We start from the raw sequence: 21,291 nt of genomic DNA, 5'->3' as shown, positions 1-21,291 counted from the left end.
AACCCTGACTTTACACATTGAAATGTAGTTTCCTTTACATCCTTAAGCTAAAAAACAACAGCACTTGTCTAATGGTTGTTCAGAGACTTAAAGAAAGGGGAGATATTGCTAATATAGCACTAAAGAATAGCACAGAGTAACAATAAATGAGAGTCCAATATTATTTAAAAAGTAATGTAGTGAAGCCATGGGCAGCAGAGTGAAAACCTGTGCTGTACGGTCACTGCACATTCATGAAAAATTATACACTAAGTTGCTAGTTTATTGGATAAACTTGGGTAGAACTGATGCAGGCTAAAGAGGAAGCGGTGGTTCAGAGGTGGTGGTGCCTGGGCAGTCTGTTGGGATTCCTTTAGCATTTATGAACAGCCTGTTTACTTGTTGTCAAATAGGGCCAATGTCAAAAATATGTGGTGCAAGCAGTCTGTGGGCTACTGTTGCTTGTGCTGCTGTTGACCCACCAGCCAGTTGGAGAGAAGAGCAAAGTTATAACCTCCAAAGGGGTGAAGAGAAACAAAGTGTTAAAAACAATGAAAAGTGTCCAGTGCAGTCACAGTGTGTTCGAACAGTATTTTTTAAATCTTTGATGTGTTGTTTTGTGTGCTTCTCCCATTCCTGGTGAACTCTGCTGTTCCCTTCCCTGTTACGGCCCACTTGTCAACCAGTCAGCATTCGACAGCTGCACAGCATCATCCATGTTTAGCAAAGTGCAAAAATCAGAAAGCCCTTACTGTCCCTGTATTTAGGAATACAATGAAATGTGAACTTCTGCTCCTATTTGCTGGAGTAAAATAAATAAACACATGTAAACATAACAAACAGTTCTCATATGACACATAATAATATGCATAATGCATGAAGTAGCATCAAGTGGAAGATAAACATGCCAGATAAAAAAACTGGGAATTATTTTGGGATTTTGAAGAACTGTACAGGAGCAGGTTTGCATCATTTGAAAACCCCTCTCCATAGACAAATACCTACTCAGACAGAGTTGCCGTACACAGCTACAGGCCTGCCAAGCTAAGGGTTATGAAGGTATGGACTGGGGATTCTTATAGATCGCTATAACTAGTGGATGAAATGTTACTATACTAGTAGCACACTTCTCTTGCACTTCTCTAATTAGTTTTAACCTAAAACTATACACTCAAACCTCCATCAAGGTATGGTTAATGTTGAGGTATTATTAGGTTCCCATAAAGTTGTAACTGACTTGGACTGTTTACCTCTTTTTTCAAAGTTCACTAGTTCTTTTTTCCAAAACTTTTTCCACAGTCTGTGAAATAATGATTGATGATGATGGATCCATTGTTACAGTCCTCATGACAGTGATGACAGTGAATATAAAGACCTTCCAGGCCTTATCTCAAAAGGTCACTTACTCAATATTCACCACGCTTGTCTGTCTTCAGTCTGTCTAGGTTCAGGCTCAGCACAGATGTAAAGGAGGAAGAATGACATTTCTTTCTCTTCCCTTCTCCCCTAGGGAGATTGTCACTCTTCTGCTTTCACTCTTTGCTCCAAAGTTGGAAATTCTCAGCTCAGCTTACACTTACATAAAATATGTCGAAAAACCCCAGGAGAAACACCGGTCCCTTTGCTCAGTGTTAACTACTGTTTCAAGTCTAACAGCTACCATATCAATTGGTGGAAGACAATTTATTTAAAGAGTGATCACCCCTTGGTGGCCATTGAAGAGACTGCAAGTTTAGGCTTGGTCACGCATGTCACATTGGCCCAGAGACTAGCTGACGAACCCTGCCAACCCAGACACGAGGGGAAAATGTGTGTTCCTCGACTGGTTGGGAAGTAGTTGCTGGAGGTTACTGGTTGCTGCCAGGTAAAATCTGTTGCAAGAAAGGTGCTGCACCAAAGACCGTCTTGTCATTGCTTTGGTTGCGAGCAGATTACAGTAGTTGCCCATAGTTTGTGTGGAAAATGCCAGCTTGTCTGCAAACACTCAAAAACTAACCACAGAGGTGTAGTGAATCTTGAAAAAAGTGTATTGCAAACCTGAAACAGAGACTGTTCCTCGTCAAAGTACAAATATGCCTTACTAAAGAAATCAGCACATTTCAACTTACAACTTTTAGTTTGAAGGAAAGCATTCTCAGGTTCCGGTTTGCATCACACTCTTCACAGTTTCCCTGCCACTCTGTTAGCAGTTTGCAGACATCTTCCATGTAAACCATGCGCAGCCGCTCCAGTCTGCCAATGACCAAAGCAATTGCAAGGTGGGTTTTGTTGCAGGACCTTGTACCTTTTCGTGACCAATTTCAGCTACGTACTGCCAGCAACATCCTGCAACCACTTGCCAACCAGTTGCCCTTCACTTAGCTACAGCTTATTAAAGGTTAGGCCATTATTTTGTTACAATACCATTTTCAATCCCACAGGAAGACTTTGACCCCATCCTGTAACAAGAGAAACTATAGTAAAGAGATCATTTCTTGCAAATTTAACATAATTTTCAACTAATTTTCCCAATTATAAGTTAAATTTAAAAAATTAAGAAAGAAAATAGAATGTTTCACTACACATCCTTAAGGTAAAATATATTTTAGAATCTACTAATAAACAAAGGGTACAGCAAACAACACAATACATCTTAATATTTAATTATTGTAGAAGAACCCCAAAATGTTGATTCTGTTCATCTGGACGTAGTGTTTATAGTGGGAGAAACATTTCGTCACTCATCCAAGTGACTTCTTCAGTCTCAGCTGACTGCAGGTTTCCTTAACCTTATAAACAGTTTGGGGAAACCTGATTTCCCAATGGCCATGATCAGTGATCTTTGATCAGTGTTTGTTGGTCAATGGTCATGACAACCCATTGTTCATTCAGTGGGCTGGTTTTAGTCATTGTGCAAATGTACTGTTTATAAGGTTTGGGGAAACCTGCAGTCAGCTGAGACTGAAGAAGTCACTTGGATGAGTGACGAAACGTTTCTCCCACAAAACGCTACGTCCAGATGAACAGAATCAACCTTTTGGGATTAACTCACCTGGATGATTGAGCATGCATCAAGATACTGTCGAAGAAGAACATTATGGAAAAACTTGACTAAAATTGAGTTTTAGTTACACTAAAATAAGCAAGTTTACTGCATTGTAAAACTGAAGATTTAAAGTTTATCATCTTATTAACATCTGCCTGCAGCCTCTTTCTTATCCACCTGTCATGCTTCTCCCTGAATCTGCAGCTCTTCACTTCCTCAGCTCTGCTCTTCAGGCCTGAAGCCCATCTGATTTCACTGTTCTGCTCTGCATTTTACTCTTTATTTGCTCAGATCAATTCTCCACACTCAGCTACGTTTTCCTTGCTGCTCCACAGAGCCAGAAACACACCCAGTCCTTCGTGTGTCTTTAATCTGCTCTGTCACGGCTCAGTGTTCCATCTGTGACCTGCAGTCCACTAGCTACTATGTTAGTGATAACTGATGGCTAATTTTGCTATCGGATAATTGCTAATAGTTAAACAACTAACTTAAATGTGTGCATCAGCCAGGTTAACATTTCTGATTACTGTTTAATACTTCAATGTTGTTGAAACCGGAGCTTTACTGACCTCTTTAAATTAATCCTACCGTGTTGTTCAGTGTTATGAATGTTAACTACTCTGTGCCTGTCTGTGTGCAGCAGTGCTGTAAAGTTATGTGTCAGCTGGAGGAGGCAAAGACGGCACTGTTAGCATCAATATTGTTGCAAATGAAAATAGTAATTTGATATTAATTTTAGCATTGATTCACAATTGAGCATCGATTTTTTTTGACAACTCATCTGTAAGTGTCCATTGTAGCCAGCCAGGGGCCAGTGAACTTAGTCAATGGAACCCCATCACATGCCCAAATGGCCTGCAAATGTCCACTTGCCTAACATGCTATTTTAATGGTCCCATGGTCACTACTAAACAGACAAATGAGTTTGAGTTGGTGCAAGCTTTGAACAGGTCATGAAATCTGAGGATTCTACACATGTATAAGACAGTGAGGTGCAGAGTTTTAAAGTGCCAACTTCTTGACTTCACAGGTGAGGTTGAGAAATTACCCAGAGCTTCCTCTGTGGGATTCCAAACTGAAGGTAGTGCCATTATTTTTCTTCTAGTTGGAAGGCCTCACCTCCAACACCTCTGCTTTTCTTTCACTACAGCTCTTCTTCCTGCTCGCATCTTTTTCTGTCTACACATGCATTGATTGGTTCCTTGTGTGCACACACCCACATGCTCAGACACACACATAAATAGCATTTCAGCCAATTGTTGTGCATAGCGTGCAGTAGTGCATTATGTTAAATCAATGCTGGCCTCGCTGTAACACCAGCACACCCATTATTCGTAAGACAAACTAAGGACAGAGCTCCTTCTGTTTGATGTTAGCAAGAAATTTACAACTGATAATGCTGTGTGTGCACACATGTGTGCGTCAGTGTGTGTGCTGTTGGGATGATGAGCCATCTCCTGACAAGGCAAATGGCACTTAAACATATCAATCTGGCAGTAGGTCTCCAAAGTCACAGTTTTGTTTGACGGCTGGTAGCACATGCTTTGGGTGATATGGTTGTGTTACAAAACACAGTAAACAAAAAAAGTGTATGTCTATGCAGAGTGAACTGTTTTACATTGTTCACCAGCTGTATGAAGAAACTCACCAAATGAATAACAGATAATAGCATTTTGCCTAAAATCAATATAACAGTGAATAGTCACATTAGTTTATTATTTTATGCACTTCAGCACAGAGTCAGTCTTTTTTGTCATTTTTGCTGTGAAGTAAACAAACATTCATTTGCAGGTAACATTTCTTTAACATGATAGTAACAGTAAGGACACTGTAGTCCTGTAGTGCCTTGAATGCCTCATAAACTGTGTCTGGGAGAAACATTTTCATGTCGAGTTCACTCATCTTGTGAATGATTTTCTGAAATATAAAGTGAAACTGCAGGATTCTTTCACATCTCTTTAGTAAATCAGAAAGTAAGCAGGGGAAAAACTGCAGGGCTGCACATGTTTTAACAAAAGGTTCTTATCTTAACTAAACAGTTGAAGCATCGGGAGCAGGATTAGCAAACACTGTGTAATGAACTGTGCGTGTGTGTGTGTGTGTGTGTTTGCAGCAAAGTCCCCAGGTTAGATCTTTCCTGCTGATGACACAAATTGGTTGTGCTTTTTGTGTTTTTGTTTTTTCTTTTTGTAATATTGGCCCATAGCCTCGTTCTGCTCTGTTATGTATGCAGTTTACTGAAACCAGAGTGTAGCCTGGCTTACATGACTGTTTTTCTGTTGCAGCCTCACATGCACCTGCGCTGCTTCTGTTTTTGGCTCATTGTTGCTGTCCTCATTATCTGTGCCCGAGTACATTTCAAGCCCAACTGTATACCCGGCAGCCAGTATACAAATCAGTATATCTGATTACTGTACTCTCAGCACTGTCTTCATACTGAGTAGCATGGCAGCTGAGTTGGCTGTGATATGGAAACAAGTGGTGTCTCCACCTATGGTAGTTATCTAGTTTGTTGAATACATGGCTGGAAACAGTATTGTATTCACTTAAAATAAAGTCTTGGGGTCACAGTTGAGTCTATATTTCCCACAGTTAGGTTCTGTTGGTGGTTTTAGTTGTGGTGCATGTCCATGTGTGGAGTGTGGAGTGTGTGTGCCCAAAAAGAGTTCAAGGTTTTTTCTTTGTAGAGAAATAATTTTGCCTGCCAAAGGCATTTCATCCAGCACCAAAGAAAACTCACAAGCAGCAAAGTGATAACGTTTTAGAATGAAGAAAAAATCAAGCGGTGTGTGGATGTGTTTAATTACATCATTCAACAAGCAGCACATAAACTTGTAAAGTGTTGGTCTTCTTCTTTATCCCACAGCTGGTGGATCAGCAAGCACAGATGTAGTGATTTGGTTTTGACAGGGTCCCACTTTTACACTGATAGTGGTCTGAGTGCTTCATTAGAAACACTAGAGCCCAGTCTCTCCCAGTGGGTTTAGCAGTATTATATTACAAGGTGGCCAACACTTACTCATGTCAAACGCCATGTTTCAGAATCAGCGTAACATCGTAAAAGTTGAACTGAAGACTAATGTAAACCAGACTCTAGTTTCACACCGTTTTCCAGGCTTCTTCTTTTCACTGCTAAATCCTGATGTTATAACAAAAAGAGGTTCACTGACAAAATCTCCGGCCACACTTTAAAGTCTTGGTGAGTCTGTGATTTTAGCAGTATTCACATGTTGAAACTTCACTCAGAGACACAGTGTGAAGTCCTATCAGGATAAAACGTCTTGTTAGCAGCTGTACTGATGATTTGTAGTCAACAGTTCTTTAGGTTTCTACATCGGTCATGAACTGTCTGAGTAACAGTTTAAAATGGAGAGTTTCAGACAGAGGCTGAACGAAGGTCCTGCAGCCATATACAGTATAAAGACACAAGTCTGTTCAAAACTCTAAAATGTAACTGTTTTAGTCATAAATACATTTTGAAAGCTGTTTATTCGACAGACAATGATGCTTTTTTATTGTTACCAAAGTTGTACCGCAGCTTCCTGTGTTTGATCAGTTTGTGTATGATCTAACCCAGGAAGTACACAGCGTACTTTCTTTAATGAATTATGAAGTAAAATAATAGATATTTGGATTACTTACAGAGCAATAATCAGCAGTTGTGGACTGCAGCTGATGCCAGTAGTTCTGTGTAAGCTTGGTGTGCTCAGCTTGTGTTACTGCTTTCAAAAATTGATAGTTATTCAACCACAGCAGTGGTAGTTACTTTACCACAGGTAACTTGTTAGAGTACTTTGTAGTGTAGTTTGTTAAGAATCTTTTACCCTATGGCGTGAAACCCATACTCTCGGCATGACAGCTCAACAGAGAAAGGATATAGTACTCTAAATGCAGTACTTTGTAAGGTGGCACACCCAACACACCTGATAAAGCAGTTACATACACACAGTCTCACATTATTTATGTGTTGCTCACTTCCTTTCCGAGTGTTTCAGTGGAGGGTGTTGCACTTAGTCGGTGGCTGATCTTTTGCCACTCAGCAGGTCTGTAATTACGTCTGACCTGGTTCAGCCACAGCAACACGAACTGGAAGAAATTTGAATTTCTTCAGGTCAGGTCAGAGACTTACTTTCGTGAGTAAAAATGGTCTGCTTGAACTCACAGTACACAGCTTGCTAAATTACTGTGTGCAGCACTGGAGCTAGTGATCCTTAGGGACCTGTAATGTTAGTCTAAGTCTTCTTCTGCCTAACAAGGTGAATGTTGCTGTACCACAGCAGGCGAGCGGCGTGTTACTGCACATCTGTCTGTGGGACAGGAGGAAAAATAACAAGCCAGCCTGCTTGCTGGGTTAAAATTTTCAAGTACACTAACCTTACCTCCTGCTGATTTTATATCCATGCGCCCAGAGGAGGGGCGTTACACAGTCCTGTACCCTTAAACGCATCTCCTACACCTAAACCGTTTCACTCTTTATAGAAGTGCAGCCTGAAAAAAAATGCCCTCAATATGCACAAATGCGCTCACTCTGAAAGTCACCCACTTAAATCTTTAAAGGCTAGAAGTGCAGCTAACACACGCACACGGACACACACACACATACACACACTCACACACATATTAAACCATGCTGCAGTAAAGGAACCGTTAGGGAGTTAATTCCAATTCTGCTGACAGTAGATAGGTTTTACCATTCTCTCTCACTATCACATAGTAATTACTTATAAGGCCACAGGGATTATGATGTCCCCAACTCCCCTCTGTAATAGAGCTCTTGCTCCATATAACCCTTTAGCTTTGCTTCCCAGTGTCTATCATCCCCCTAATTAAGCTGTCCCTCCCTCTCATTATCGCTGTATGTAATATCCTCCAACCATTAACTTAGCCCACTTCACCCACTCCTCACCATTACTAACCCCTCCCCCTCTCGTTTCTCCTTCAGCTTTCCTGTCTTGGTTTTGTGCTTCTCCCTCCTGCTCTTTTCTTCACTCAAGCCTTCACACCACTGCCACACTGGATCAGCTTGGTCTAATTCTACTCCTACACAGCAGTGAAAGGAAACAGAACCACAATGCCCTGAATATACCCGTGTTTGAGCTGGGGGAGTGGGGGTGCGGGGTGGGGGTGCGGGGTGGGGGCGCGTCTTCACTGACACAATACAGTACAGAGATAATTCAATATGCATAGGCCTTACGTAATCAGTCACGTTTCTCGGTGCAGGCACATCATGTCCAAGCATACATCATGCTTCATTTTCTCAGCTCTGATCATGTTTGCTGTTTCCTAAGTGCCTGCGTCTATTTCCGTCTTGTCTCCATGGCTCCTTTTGCAGCCACATACAAAATGCAGCCGCATCTTCAGATGAGCTGATCCACAGCTTCAGCAGACTCCAACTCACAGCTGAAAACACATTAAGACGTTTGTGCATCTGAGCATCAAGGCACAACTGTGTGTGTTGTTTGTGTCAGATGAACGTCCCCTGGGATCTGTGCCCTGTTCTTTGTTCACTCCATAGTCCGCTCTTTCCTTATTGGTTTGGCTTTTATTGGCTTTTGAACATATCCTTGTTGTATTTGAGTCTTGATAGCTCGGTTAAAAACAAACACCATTATTATTTGACCTATGATGATGATGATGATGAGAGTATTCTTTTCTCAGGACTGTGTAGCTGTATCTCTGTAACTAGAAAAAAAACACCCTAAAAATGGAAAGCGCAGGAAACATGTTTGTTGTAATTTGGTTTTTTTTGTTTTAGTTTGTTTTTTTATTTTTAATAATCCCTTCATTCTTTTCATTTGCTCTCCACTTTGCTTTGGCCAACATTTTCCTTGTCTGAATTTCTACTTCACTGCAACTTACTGATATTCAGTAGTCTTTCACCCTCAATCATTTCATAAGCAGTTTTATTCTTTCACAGATTTTAAACAGTTTTTAGACTGCATGACTCAGAGCATTATCATTCCCAATGCGTAACATACCCACAATTTGTCACACCCAAGGCGTCTCATTGTAACGCAAAAGGTATCCTTCCACGTCCTTATAAAACGTCCTTATATAGCACTCTGGGTTCTCAATATACTCCAATATGACAGAGGCTCAAGTCGTTCATCCCAACACAAACACAAGAAAGCATCACTCAATCAAAAATACAATAACTTCATGTTATCACAAAGTATTCTAAACGGATTCAGGATCTGTGTGAACAGATTAAAGGTACATAGAGCTTTGTTATTATTATTATTTTGATTTTATATACATAGACTCATTCCCACCTACTCTCATTCCCAACATGTAAAATAGCAACGATTTGTCACAAACGTCGCTATTTTACTCATTGGGATGAGAACCTGTTGCATGACTAGGTGCTTAATTTTATATACCTGTAGCAATGAGACTGGAAACTGGAGACTATGTTAATAGTTTTGAACCAGCCACTGTCTGTCCAACAGTCAGTTTTGTTTTAAACTGAACAAAAAGTGAGGGCAAATATGGTAATAAGCACGATTTCCAGTCTGTCATGTGTCAGTCTGTCATGTGTCAGTTTAAGTGATGGAAGTGGTGTTGGTGAAGAGCTAGCAAACACAGTCAGCTAGCTTAGCTCAAACTTTTGTCCAACACAGGAATGAAGACTTCCACTCTTGTCCTTTTTCTGTGATACTAGATCTACATGACGCTACACTTGCTAGTCATACGTGATGCTCTGTGTCAGAGCAGTGTCCAGATGGTTGTGTGCAGCTCTGACTGTAGCTCAACACAGCAAAACAGAAAATCCACCACCTTTTGGTGACCACCACCCAGTCCAATTCTTAAGGAAGCAGACCACAAAATAAGAAGAAATGACAAACTCACGCAATCCTGTGACTATATTGGCTATAACCAGCTGTTATACTATACTGGAAAATGCTGTGAATGGCTGCATCCTGATGTAAGAGCAACTTGCCATGTTGTCGACAACACATAAGGATTTATGTCAGCTTTGACACTAAGGATTAGTTTTGTCGTTAAACAGGTTAAATTCGCAGGCAACCTGATGTTAGGTGCCTTCTCCCTTCATCACAATGGAGCAGCTTTTTCCAGCTTGATAGGTGGTCAGTGTGTTTGGGTTTTAATGGAGCGGTGGAGTGTTGTGAAAGCCAGAGCAGGAGAAAGAAATAGGTGCTCTATTTTCTCCTCCTTAAAAGCGGCAGTGTTCTCACTTTTACTGCATCTGCCAGCTGAACACACAGACACGCCCAAACACACTCAAATAAATGACACACAAAAACCATAAGGACAGCCAGAGGGAGGGGAACACAGCGATCTGTTTGCCTTTTAAATACAGATAAGAGAGACGCCAACTGCTCCGCAACAGCCTCGGCCAACAATCAGCCACAACTGATTTAGTCTCTGCTCGCTCATTACAGGACCTGGACCCTGTGCTGGCAGATTTAGGCTGCCAGTTGACTTCATGGGTACTAGCACAGACACAGGAACAGCTGGGCTGGAGCATTTTGTCATTTCAGTCTTGTGTAAAATATGTAAATGCTAATATTCATAGCATGATGGCAAGCAGCAGCATAGTTTAAAGAAGCTCTGGTGACAGCACCAAGATAATTACACCTCATTGTGATTTCCTACCACAGAGTCTCTGTCTGTTGAAAGCATTTTAATAATGATAGCTCATGGTGTGTTTGTTTGCATACAGCAGAGATAAGATTAGTGAAGAGAGCAGCCTTTGCATCTCTGGAGGCTGAGTGATGTAGTCTCTCCTCCTCCTGGCCTATTGATCTAGAGGTCAGCTCAGATTCACACAAAAGACTGCAACCCATAAACCGTCAGACTTGATCATTTTTCCCTGCTTTGTTCAGAAGCACATTTGCCTATTATTGTCTGGAGCACTAAATCAGATGGAGCTGGGCAGCCAGGTATGCCAGAGCCTCATCTAATCTTCAGGCTCATCAGTGGCGGGGTGTCGGCTGGGAACAACAAGGTGATTCAGCTGGCTGCGAGGAGCTGAGCTGTGGATCTGTCAGCCGGAGAGGCTGAATATGGTAAGACTGGAATTTGCCACATGTTCTCTTGAGAAGAGCTATTGCACCTCAAGCTATTACAGCTAAGAGGCTGTGTAAATGTCAGAAAGAGTATACTGTGGCTGTCTTGAAGTAAAGCAGACAAAGACCCTGCTGTCTGGAAATTCCTATCCAAAGGAAGTTCCTCTTTAACTTTCTTTAGCTAACTCCTTCTAAAGTGTGCACCTCTCTTCATTATGGTGGTTTTGCACGGCTCTCCCCAGACATTACCTGTCAGTGTGTTTCACACTTTGTGTTATTTTTCTTCACGTGAAGTCTGAGCTTCTTTAGCTTTCTCTGTCAGTGTCAGTTCAGCTATGGCAGTTCTTACTGCCAGTCCTTCTAATCATCCCACAAGGAGCCACAAACATAAAACCCATTATCAGTTTCTGAAACTAGATCCTCAGAATATTACTTAAAGTGCAGAGGCTTTTAGGTAGTGTGCTGCTCAGGTTTAGCAGTTGAATATGGAACAGTGCTGGTTTGATTAAAATGTCACAGTGAGAACTGTGTGTTGCTGCGTTTAAATGTTCAGCTTCATCCAGGGAGCACACGGAGTGCTTTTGAGTTAGACGATAGGTGTAAGAAGACATGAAGGATGTCACCAGCTGCATCATGAATGGATAGAAAGAGTTTGTTAACCATTATTAGGTACACTTCTTGCTTTTCAAACCCAATCACAGGTTAGTTATCCATCTTGTCACAGTTTATGCTGCTTGCTTTGTAAAGGCAGCAGAGACTAACTACAATTTTAGTTAACTCTTTATGATTCAGAATTTGTATATGAGATATTTGACTTTTACTTTACTGATACAACTATTTTAGTGAAATTTTAGGGAAGGTGATATTTGTACAATGCAAGAAAAGAAGGAATCTTATGTATAAACTACAGCAGCAAATAATTTATGCACAGATTATTCTTTAGGTGTGGTGAATAGTGCTGTCAACTGATACTCAAAATTCAATTGTAAAGTTGAATATTTTAAAAACTGTTCAGCTGTAATCAGCTGGATTCCCACCAGAAAAGTTGTAGTAGCCAGCACTGCTGTGAGGCTAGCGTAGCACCATCCACCTGTATCCACCTGTGCAGCTCTTACTGCATGTAGAGAGGGAGAGTGGTTAATGATTAGCCTAGCATAATCAAGGAACAGTGAATGAATATTAGCTGGATATTGAATTAAACATTGAATGTATTTATTTATTTTTAGTCTTTGTCAAGAAGTGTATGAGAGCACAACCCTTATGTAAGTGAAGCCTTTTCTGATGAGTTAATGGTCACAATCGCAAGTCTTATTTATTACAGCGGAATGTTTTTGATGGTCCCATTAGAGTCAAAAAGGAGGCTAAAGCAGGCTGTGCTTTGGGGTGACTCTACCTACCTACTAGCATTTGAGTGTGCAGTGTCTGTGTGTTTGTCAGACCTTCTCTGTTGATATCCAGTTTCAAAACACCAAGATGGATATGGCAAAATGCTCAGCTGCTTTGTATTTACATCTTGAATACTGTAGATATCTGCAGACTCAATCAGCACTACAGGAAATAAACACTGCCATTCTAGCCAGTGTGTGCCAACCTGGGCCATGACTACTGTCTCACCAGCAGCATTTGTAGGCATTGGACTTAAAATTAAAGCATGGTTGAGGAAGTATTTGGATCTTAATGATTCTACTCATTAGTGTGGGACTATGTCTTTGTACATACAGAGCAGAATAAATAAGAAAGAATAGAAAAGTAAAGGAGAAAGACGCCCCACAGCTCTGTGATCATTTACACAATCATTTAATGGAGTTCAATTCATGGTGATGTTGCTCTCATAACATATTTTACCGTTGCGGTTGTCAGACTATAGACGAAAAATGGAAGTTTGATTGTTACTTATACCTGGCATGTTGATCAGCAGGCATACCAAGCTGCTGAGCTAAATGTGAAATAATAGTCATGACAACATCAGGTAAAAGAAACAGAGAGCAGCTGTGATGCTGACACTCACGGTGAGTGACGACAGTTTGAAGCTTAAAGCAATAAATTGATGGTTTTTAAGTACAGTCAACAAAGCATCTGTTACCAGGACATAAAGTGGAAGTTTGAAGTATTGAAGAGAACTTTTTTTATTTGTGAAGTGCAATTTTGGCTGATGTTTGTATAAAGAATGAGGAGAGTAGAATTAATGACCTGAGCAATGGCTCAGTTGCATTAAGCAAGGTGTTCCAGTGAGCCACTAAGTTCAGCAGCAGGACCTCCTAACACTTTGACTGTGTTTTTTTCACCTCCTCACAGACTTAGATGTAGTGCATGCACCTGCTCCACTACTTTCAACACGAACCTGTCATCTATAAAGAAGAAAGTGAATTACAAGAAAGAGTTTGTAGCTCCTGCATGAGCCACTCAGGTTTGTGAAGGAGCTCCGACAGGTTCCGAGTGTACTTTTGACTTAGCAATGAGCAATTCAATAAACAGTCTGCTGGTGAGAATTGGACTGGAATTTGTCGGGATCGGTCAAATTTCTGAGAGGCAAGTTCTCCAAAGAAACGTTCAGCAATTTGTCTGAGGTGGGTAATTTATGTAAAAATAAAATGTGACAAGCAAACACTCCTGTTAAGTCTGTTTAGCATAAAGCAATGCATTTAGCATTTAGCATTAGCCGACTGAGAAGCTATTCATGAATTGAAATTGTTTACCAAGACTTACTGGATCTGTTTTAATAGCAGTTACACTTGTTTGTGTGTGTGTTTGTTTTTTTTATTGACCAAAATAAAATAGCCCATAAAATAACACTACTAAATGACTTTGGTTAGTAGCAGTCAGTTTCATTGATACTATTAAGGTAATAATACTGGTGATTCCAGATATAACAAAGTAACAATTTTCTAAGCTTTTAAACTTGAACTTGAATGATGTTGTTAATCTGGTGACTCCTTCAACATGATTACGGGGTGGGCATCGCCACTGTGATATACATTGTGCCAGATGTCACCAAGGCTATATGGGAAAGCCTGGCGGACGAATGTCTGCCTGTGCCAAAAGCTCCTGATTGGAAGGAGATTGCTCGGGGCTTTGAGAGAAGTGGAATCTCCCCAACTGTGATGGGGCAATAGATATGAAACATGCAGTGATCCAAGCACCGCATAACCCAGGTTTCCCAGTATTTTAATTACAAGGCAATATACTCGATAGTGCTTCTGGCTGTCATGAATTCAAGCTACCTTTTTCTGGTTGTGGAATTTGGAGCCACTGAATGATGCTGAATGTCTGGGGCCTTCTAGGCATGTCTTTTTGCGGGATGAGGCTTTTCCTCTGAGGTAAGTGTTAGAATTGGTTCTCAAACTTTTACTGTAAATAAGAATACGCCATAGTATTTTTTTCTTTTTTCCTGCACCACATAAAAAATGCAAATATTTTCTGTAATATTTTTCACAGCACTTTCACAAAACTTTTTCTTTTCATTTACTATATTGTGTTATTGCAGTTTTAATCTGTATATGTCCTTTTTCTTATCATTTCATTACAACAAAGAACATGCTGAGACCTTGTCATGGAAAAGGCCTCACCCAGTGCCAGGAGAGATGCTGGGAATGCTGTGAGCCAGCCCTGAACACACTGATGCTGTTGTTCAGGCAGCAGTAGCTCTGCTCAACTTTCAGAGATGGAACTCTTCAGTTGAACCTCCTGAGGACAAACCACTGCTTCAGCATGCAAGTAGAGTGGGAACCAACAACTCCACTCAAGAGAACATTGCTGTGTGGGAGGCTTTGAAGAACTACTACATCTCCATGCTGTCTTCTGCACCACTCTTCTTCTACCTTCTTTCTCCTTAATGTAGCTGTCCCTGAGATTTCCCATTGTCTTTTATGCTCATACTCTAAATAAGCGTCTTTTGTAATAATAAAATGTTGTATGTTAAAATCATATTATTATAGCTGAAAAAAGTGTGTTCATTATAACATTGTAACATTTATATTATTTCAAATAACAACCAAAGTATTTAAGTGTCAGTTGAGTTCACAAACCTAAACTACACATACTAGCCTATGATACAACAAGCTACTTCTCTGTTTAAACAAACCTGCCCAATTTACTGGAAAATGTTTTGCCAGTACTGCTTTCCCTATAAGCATGTGAACTGGTGTCATTAAGTTCACAGTATGTATGAGTGCTCCTCAAAAGCATGCTTGCACTGCATTGCGCTCAACAATGCACTAAACTGTTATTGCGTGGCGCGAGTTATATAGAAGAATGGGTTTCAGAGCATAGCCACACTATTTCCCTGTTCTCAGTCTCACTGTGAGTGCAGTCCTCATAAGCAGCAGAGTTAATAAGAGAGATGAAATGAAATAATATTAATTGAGTTGACTGACAGCAAATTAAGGCACTATAAGTGTAATGAAAGTATTAGACTTAACATTAGCACGAGGGCATTCCAGAGAGCAGCGACTGAATCCACCCTTTTCAGCTGCACTGAGTCCAGTTTGTGCATCCTTCAAAAACTATTGAGAGGATAGAAGAAAAAGCTGTTTGTGTTGCGGGTGAAATACTTATAAAATACTGACTATTTGCTGTTAGCTTCCTCCATGTTAAGTTAGCTCTCCTGCTAATAGCTGGTGCTCTCCTGAGAAGGTCTCTTTTTTCTTTGTCTTTTCTTCTCCTGAACTCAAACATGCATATCAATAGAAGAGGATTTTACCAGATAAGGCTCATTTGAGCCAAACCCTGATACTGATTGATTCAGATTGTGCTGGGAGAGCTGTTGGCCAATAAACAATGCCTTGCTTAAATGCCTATGTGCACCTACAGAGAGAAGGGGAGGGTACACACGGGGTCAGTAGTAGAGCAGAATAAACACACCATGTGTTTGATCTCACCTCTAAATAATGAAAACTAGGTTACTCCACTGAAAAACAACCTGGTGTAGGAGGTTACTGAAGCCTTTTCCCAGATTATAGCCCAACCTCTAAGACAGACTTGAAAGGAGGATTAAAGCAGAAATCACATGATGTGTTTTTTCAGAACATTCAAAGATTGCTGCTGCATTTCACTTGTAATGTTGTTGGTGCAGTAGCCAAGATGACAGTCTCTTTCATTCTAAATGTACAACCCATTTGTAATCTGCAGGACCATGATGGTGATGAATATAGATATTTTAGTCTATTTGCAGGATTTCTCCCCAGCAGATTATCCTGTAAAAACAAGATGAAGCAAACATATTGATGCAGATCAGGCACAGGAGCTGCTTGATGTTGGCATTTGTTTTGGCATCCAATTGGCTTTTCACATATTCTGTTTTTCACATACATTTTCACATACATTTAACATGGTACTACAGTAATTCACCATGGCATTTATGTAACGTCAGGATCCACAATAGAAAAAAAAAGAAAATGAACCAGCACAGGTTGCTTTATCCTTACTTTTAGACACCAGATTGTTGCATCCTGTATTTCCTTCAATGCATTTCTTTTATTACACCCTTTCTCCCTGGTAAACACAAACTCCCCAACACCAGTTTCTAATCTAATTTGCATGTCACACCCACATACATGTAGCTGTGAATGTACTGTATGTGATTGCGCATAAACATAGTTTGATCAAGTGGTGGTGACGTAAAGGAGCTGCCGTGCCACATTACAGCGTGCGATCACATCAGATTCAATTGTTCAGGCATCGTGTAACTATTTTCAGTGGTTACTGTGGTAACAACCTAGATAGTATGTGTGCATGCTAACTGCTGTGATTTCCCAGCACAGCATGAAACAACATGCCACTGTCTATAGTGATAATGTGTCCTGTCAGTCTGTCCTAGCGGCACCTTGTCACGATGAAGGAGTGTCTCTGTGACAGACGTGTTGAATTCAGCTGTGTTTAGGCAGTTGTTATTCTGAGCTTATTGGATTCTGGATGCCAGCGTATCCATGGGTGTGTTTACAGCCATTAGGTTCAGTTAAAATGTGTGGTTTGATTGTTGGGTAAAAGACATATGGTCCAACACAGGATTTTTTGATAACACAGATAAGAGATAAGGGAACTGCTTCATTGGTACCAAGCTAATGACGAAGTTCTGAAAGTGTGGCAGCGCTTGTTTTTTTTTAACGGTGACAGGTGCTGGAGATACGGACAATGGCAGCAACATGTGGAGAGTCAGAGGTAAGCTAACAAAGCTTGAATTAGCGGCTAACATTAGCGTGGCTGTCCTTGACCGTATGAAACAGGCTGATCACTCTTTTGATCAACTTGTCATTTATTTTGATGTCAAATGACAGCAGAAGCTGCCCTCTCTCTTAGAGAATGTTTTGTTCAGCAAGCGACCAAGCTGGGGTATTTAAATGATCTGATGTGGGTTGTATCAGCTGGTGCCTGTGGTGGTGATTGAAAGGTTAAGCCTTTTGCATGCAGATTTCAGGTTGGCAGCAAGTGTCACACCCAATCAAGTGAATGAGAAGTGAGACCGTCAAAGCTTGAAACTCATGTGGTTAGTTTAGCCTAAGAAAAAGACCAAGCACTAATGTGTGTGAAATACTTTGTGTGTGGTCACCAGTATATGAACAGAACTAGATCAGAAATCACCAACACGTCCACCAAGACAGTAAAAATATGTGGGCTGCAAACAAGTAGAGTGCGAATAATCGACAAACACAGACAGAGCTTGTTACTTAATCTGGCAAACATCATACAGACTAAGGGTATTTTTTTTCCCACTCAGACGAAGAGGGCAGCCAAAAAGAACTGATATGTTCTGATACACGAGCAAAAACTTCAGTCAGACACTGAGATGAAATTTGTACCCTACCTGTTTCCCCTCAGTGTGTGAGGGCAGCGTGGATGAATCCTGACAGCTAAGATGGAGCACAGGATTTATCCAAAGGAGGGCTGCTTTACTACATGCAATTCCACCATATAAATATGAAGCCTGTGTCAAATGTGTAAAAGAACCTTGAACATTATTTTCCATCCTGACAAATCCAACATTTATGTAGTTACTTCTGCTGTTCCACTGTCACTTTTTCTGCTTGCTGGATGCTGCTGCAAATATCTAGTCTAAAGAAAGAAGCTGACACACTACTCACCATAAGTAATAAGAGGAATTCAGTCCATCTAATGCGTAATCCTAAAAAAACTTTACTGATACCTGAAACGTGTCATTGTAAGATTTAGACCCAGATGTTTCACATCTGCCTAAGTCATACTAATAGGTGTAATTTGACAGATAAGACATATTTAAAAATGTTACGTAACAGTAGAGCTGGGCGATATAAGATTTTTTCATATCACGATGTTTTTTTCATTTCAGGCGATAACGATATATATCACGATATAAGCCAAATAACTATATTTGTAAGATTTAAATGTGCCGTTGCTCACAAGTAAAATGTGAAATAATTAGCAGCTTGTTTTGATTTAAATATTTATTTCCCATAATAAGTTCAACAGGGTAGATGTACTTAAGGAACATGAGACTTCAGTTTCAGATAAATAAAGGCAAATATTGCAAACTACACAAAAGGCAGCCGCTAAAGCATTTAAGTTTCAAAATAGAACAAACAGAACAGACTACTAAATTGTCAATTCCACTTAGAAACAAAATATTAATTCTAAAAATATATCTTAGTTTGTTTTACAGAAGAACAGACAAAATTGACTAACTTTTGTCAATATCAAATAAACTGAGAACTAAAAGGAAATTCTCAATCTCTCCTTGTTGTATAGCTTAGCTATTACCTCAATTAGCTGCTTGAATCCTTCATTTTCGACCGTGTTTATTGGTAGCATGTCTTTAGCAAGACGGTAGGCTATGGCATTCGTTATGTCGTTATGTCTCTTAGCTTTTTTGTCATATGGTAAGACGCTGGAGAAAGCCGACTCAATTGACTGTTGCTGCTTCGCAGGGATTCTCCCGGTTGTTTTCGATGACAAATTAGCGCTTTCAGTCTACGGAACTTCTCTGGCCCTTCCTTTCAACAATCTCTCCGGCATTGGAACCGTCATCTGTGTTCTCTTCGGTAACCTGGTCACCCAAGCTCTCGGTTGATTTTTCTCTAGCGGGCACACTCATTTTCTCCATTACCCGGCCGGCACGGCGGCTCGCTGCTTCCCAAACAAATACACATGTGCGGCTTGGCACTTGTGCTGTACATAACAAGTGACGTGACGCTGCGGCTGTGATTGGTTCGGCTATGCGCTACTTAATTTGGATTGGCTGTTCTTTTTTTTTTAAGACAGGAAGAGAGAGAGGGATGAGGTCTATCGCAATAGTTTCATTTTTCTATCGAGAAAAAGTTATTTCGCAATACATATCGTTATCGTTCTATCGCCCAGCTCTACGTAACAGATATGTGAGAGGAATAAAAAAATGAACTGAACCTTTAACATCTGCAGCAGTCAAACGCAGTACACATATTAATGCAGTAGTTACTGTAATCCGAAAACATGAAAGTAAAATTCCCGTAGGAAACATTTGCTGCTCAGTAGGCACTTTCATCTTTGAAACTTGTCTGCTTTATTGCTACTTCTACAACTGACTACTTCCAACTAAGAGTTGTGCTTGTAACATATTTAAACCTTATTTTTTGACATTCATTCATATACCCTGTTCTTTCACTCCCTCTATCAGTTCTGCATGAACTCTTTACTGTGGAGATTCATGAGAACTGAATATTAAAAGCTTTAAAGGAAAAATGGTTTGTGAAGTGTAAGCTCTGAACAGTCTGCATAAATGTTAAAATGAGAGCGTTACATAAGTAGGTACACTTCTATAAACTCCCCATGACTGTCCTGATGTATTGGCCCTAAAATAGCTGAAAACTGTGAGAGTTTAGAGAGAGGGACAGCGATGGAGAAAGAGACAGGAAGAAACTGCTTGCTAGGGTCAGTGGTCAACTGTTACTATGGTATAGAAGAATATCTGCTTGGCTAACACCCAAGGTTATTACAATTAACTGAAACCAAGCTGAAAACTAGAATTAAGAGTGATAAAACATTTTAATTAACTTTAACTAAAGTGTTTTAGGTAGAATTTAGATTTTAGTTAGTTTTTTTATTTAGTTTTGAAAATAATGAAAACGGCAGATCCTGTGTTTTCATCTCACCTTACTACTAGAATCTTCATCGGTTGCAGCACCCCTCTACACCAGCGGTCCCCAGCCTGTTTTGCGCCACGGACCGGTTTAATGTCAGACAATATTTTCACAGACCAACCTTTAAGGTGTCGCGGATAAATCCAACAAAATAAAATGATACGACCAAGACAAAAACTGTGCTATTCTGTAAATATAATAATAAACCTGAATTCACTGTGTAACTTTATTAGCAGCGTCCTCCTGAAATGCACCAACAGCATTGAGCATAACATCCTCCTCTCTGACTCTTAATGCTCTCTGGTTGCTACGGTAACACGTAAATATTTCTTTCGAAATAAGACACACAACTACAAAACGGGAAAAGACCGAGTTAACGATGAAAAGCCTGAAAACAATAGATTTCACACCCGAGCCTCAACTCTCGCGGCGCGGTGCCAAACGACTCATGGACCGGTCTGTGGCCCAGGGGTTGGGGACCGCTGCCCTACACATCCCTTCCTTTATTACATATGTGAATCTTCTCTGTTGTCTTCCAAATTAGATTGCTATTCAGAGATGTAAGGGATCACATTAGTGTTGCACACCCCTGACAGTGGATAGCCTCCTGCTAAATCACCTTCTACATCAGACTTGGGCATTTTACGGCCCGCGGACCACATGCATTCAGTCACTCACGTGAGAACGTTCCTCTCTCCCACCTCACTATAACAAGAACTGAGGACATTGCGGGAAACTTCAGCTGCACCAAAGTGGTCAACTTTTTTTTCTTAGTTTTGGGTGAGAGCTGTCACTGAGCTGTGACACCACTCAGCTACTTATGTTTGTATGCGTTTTGTATGTGACTTCAGAATTATGGGGGAAATCACAGCCTTGCCATGCATGTTTGGCCAAGTTGGAACTGGGACAAGCTTGCAGGTGTGACAACAGATGGTTGTCCAAATCTAATGGGGAAAAATATTAACTTTTGAAGAAAATGTAGGATATAGTTATAAAATGGGTCCTGAACAGAAACTGGTATTCTTGCATTGTATTATACATCCGAAAGTGTGGAAGTCAGTGCAAAAAGTTAACCATGTTAGTTTTTCTGTTGATGTGACTGGTCTAATGAATCAACTGAAGTGCAGGAGCCTTTTTGTGCTTGAAATGTACAGCTTGGACCACCTCCACAGGT

General features: G+C 40.5%; 1 protein-coding gene across 1 annotated transcript in view; it reads left to right on the top strand.

The window, feature by feature from the left end:
- The window catches only part of klhdc8a (kelch domain containing 8A), a 67,886-nt gene that overhangs the window by 610 nt on the left and 45,985 nt on the right, over window positions 1-21,291 (top strand). The gene's annotated exons all lie outside the window — the stretch shown is intronic.

The sequence above is a fragment of the Oreochromis aureus genome, linkage group 5 (assembly GCF_013358895.1).
Source record: "Oreochromis aureus strain Israel breed Guangdong linkage group 5, ZZ_aureus, whole genome shotgun sequence".
In the NCBI taxonomy this organism is placed as follows: domain Eukaryota; kingdom Metazoa; phylum Chordata; class Actinopteri; order Cichliformes; family Cichlidae; genus Oreochromis; species Oreochromis aureus.
Note: the sequence above shows the minus strand (reverse complement) of the source record. Positions and strands in the feature narration are given on the sequence as shown.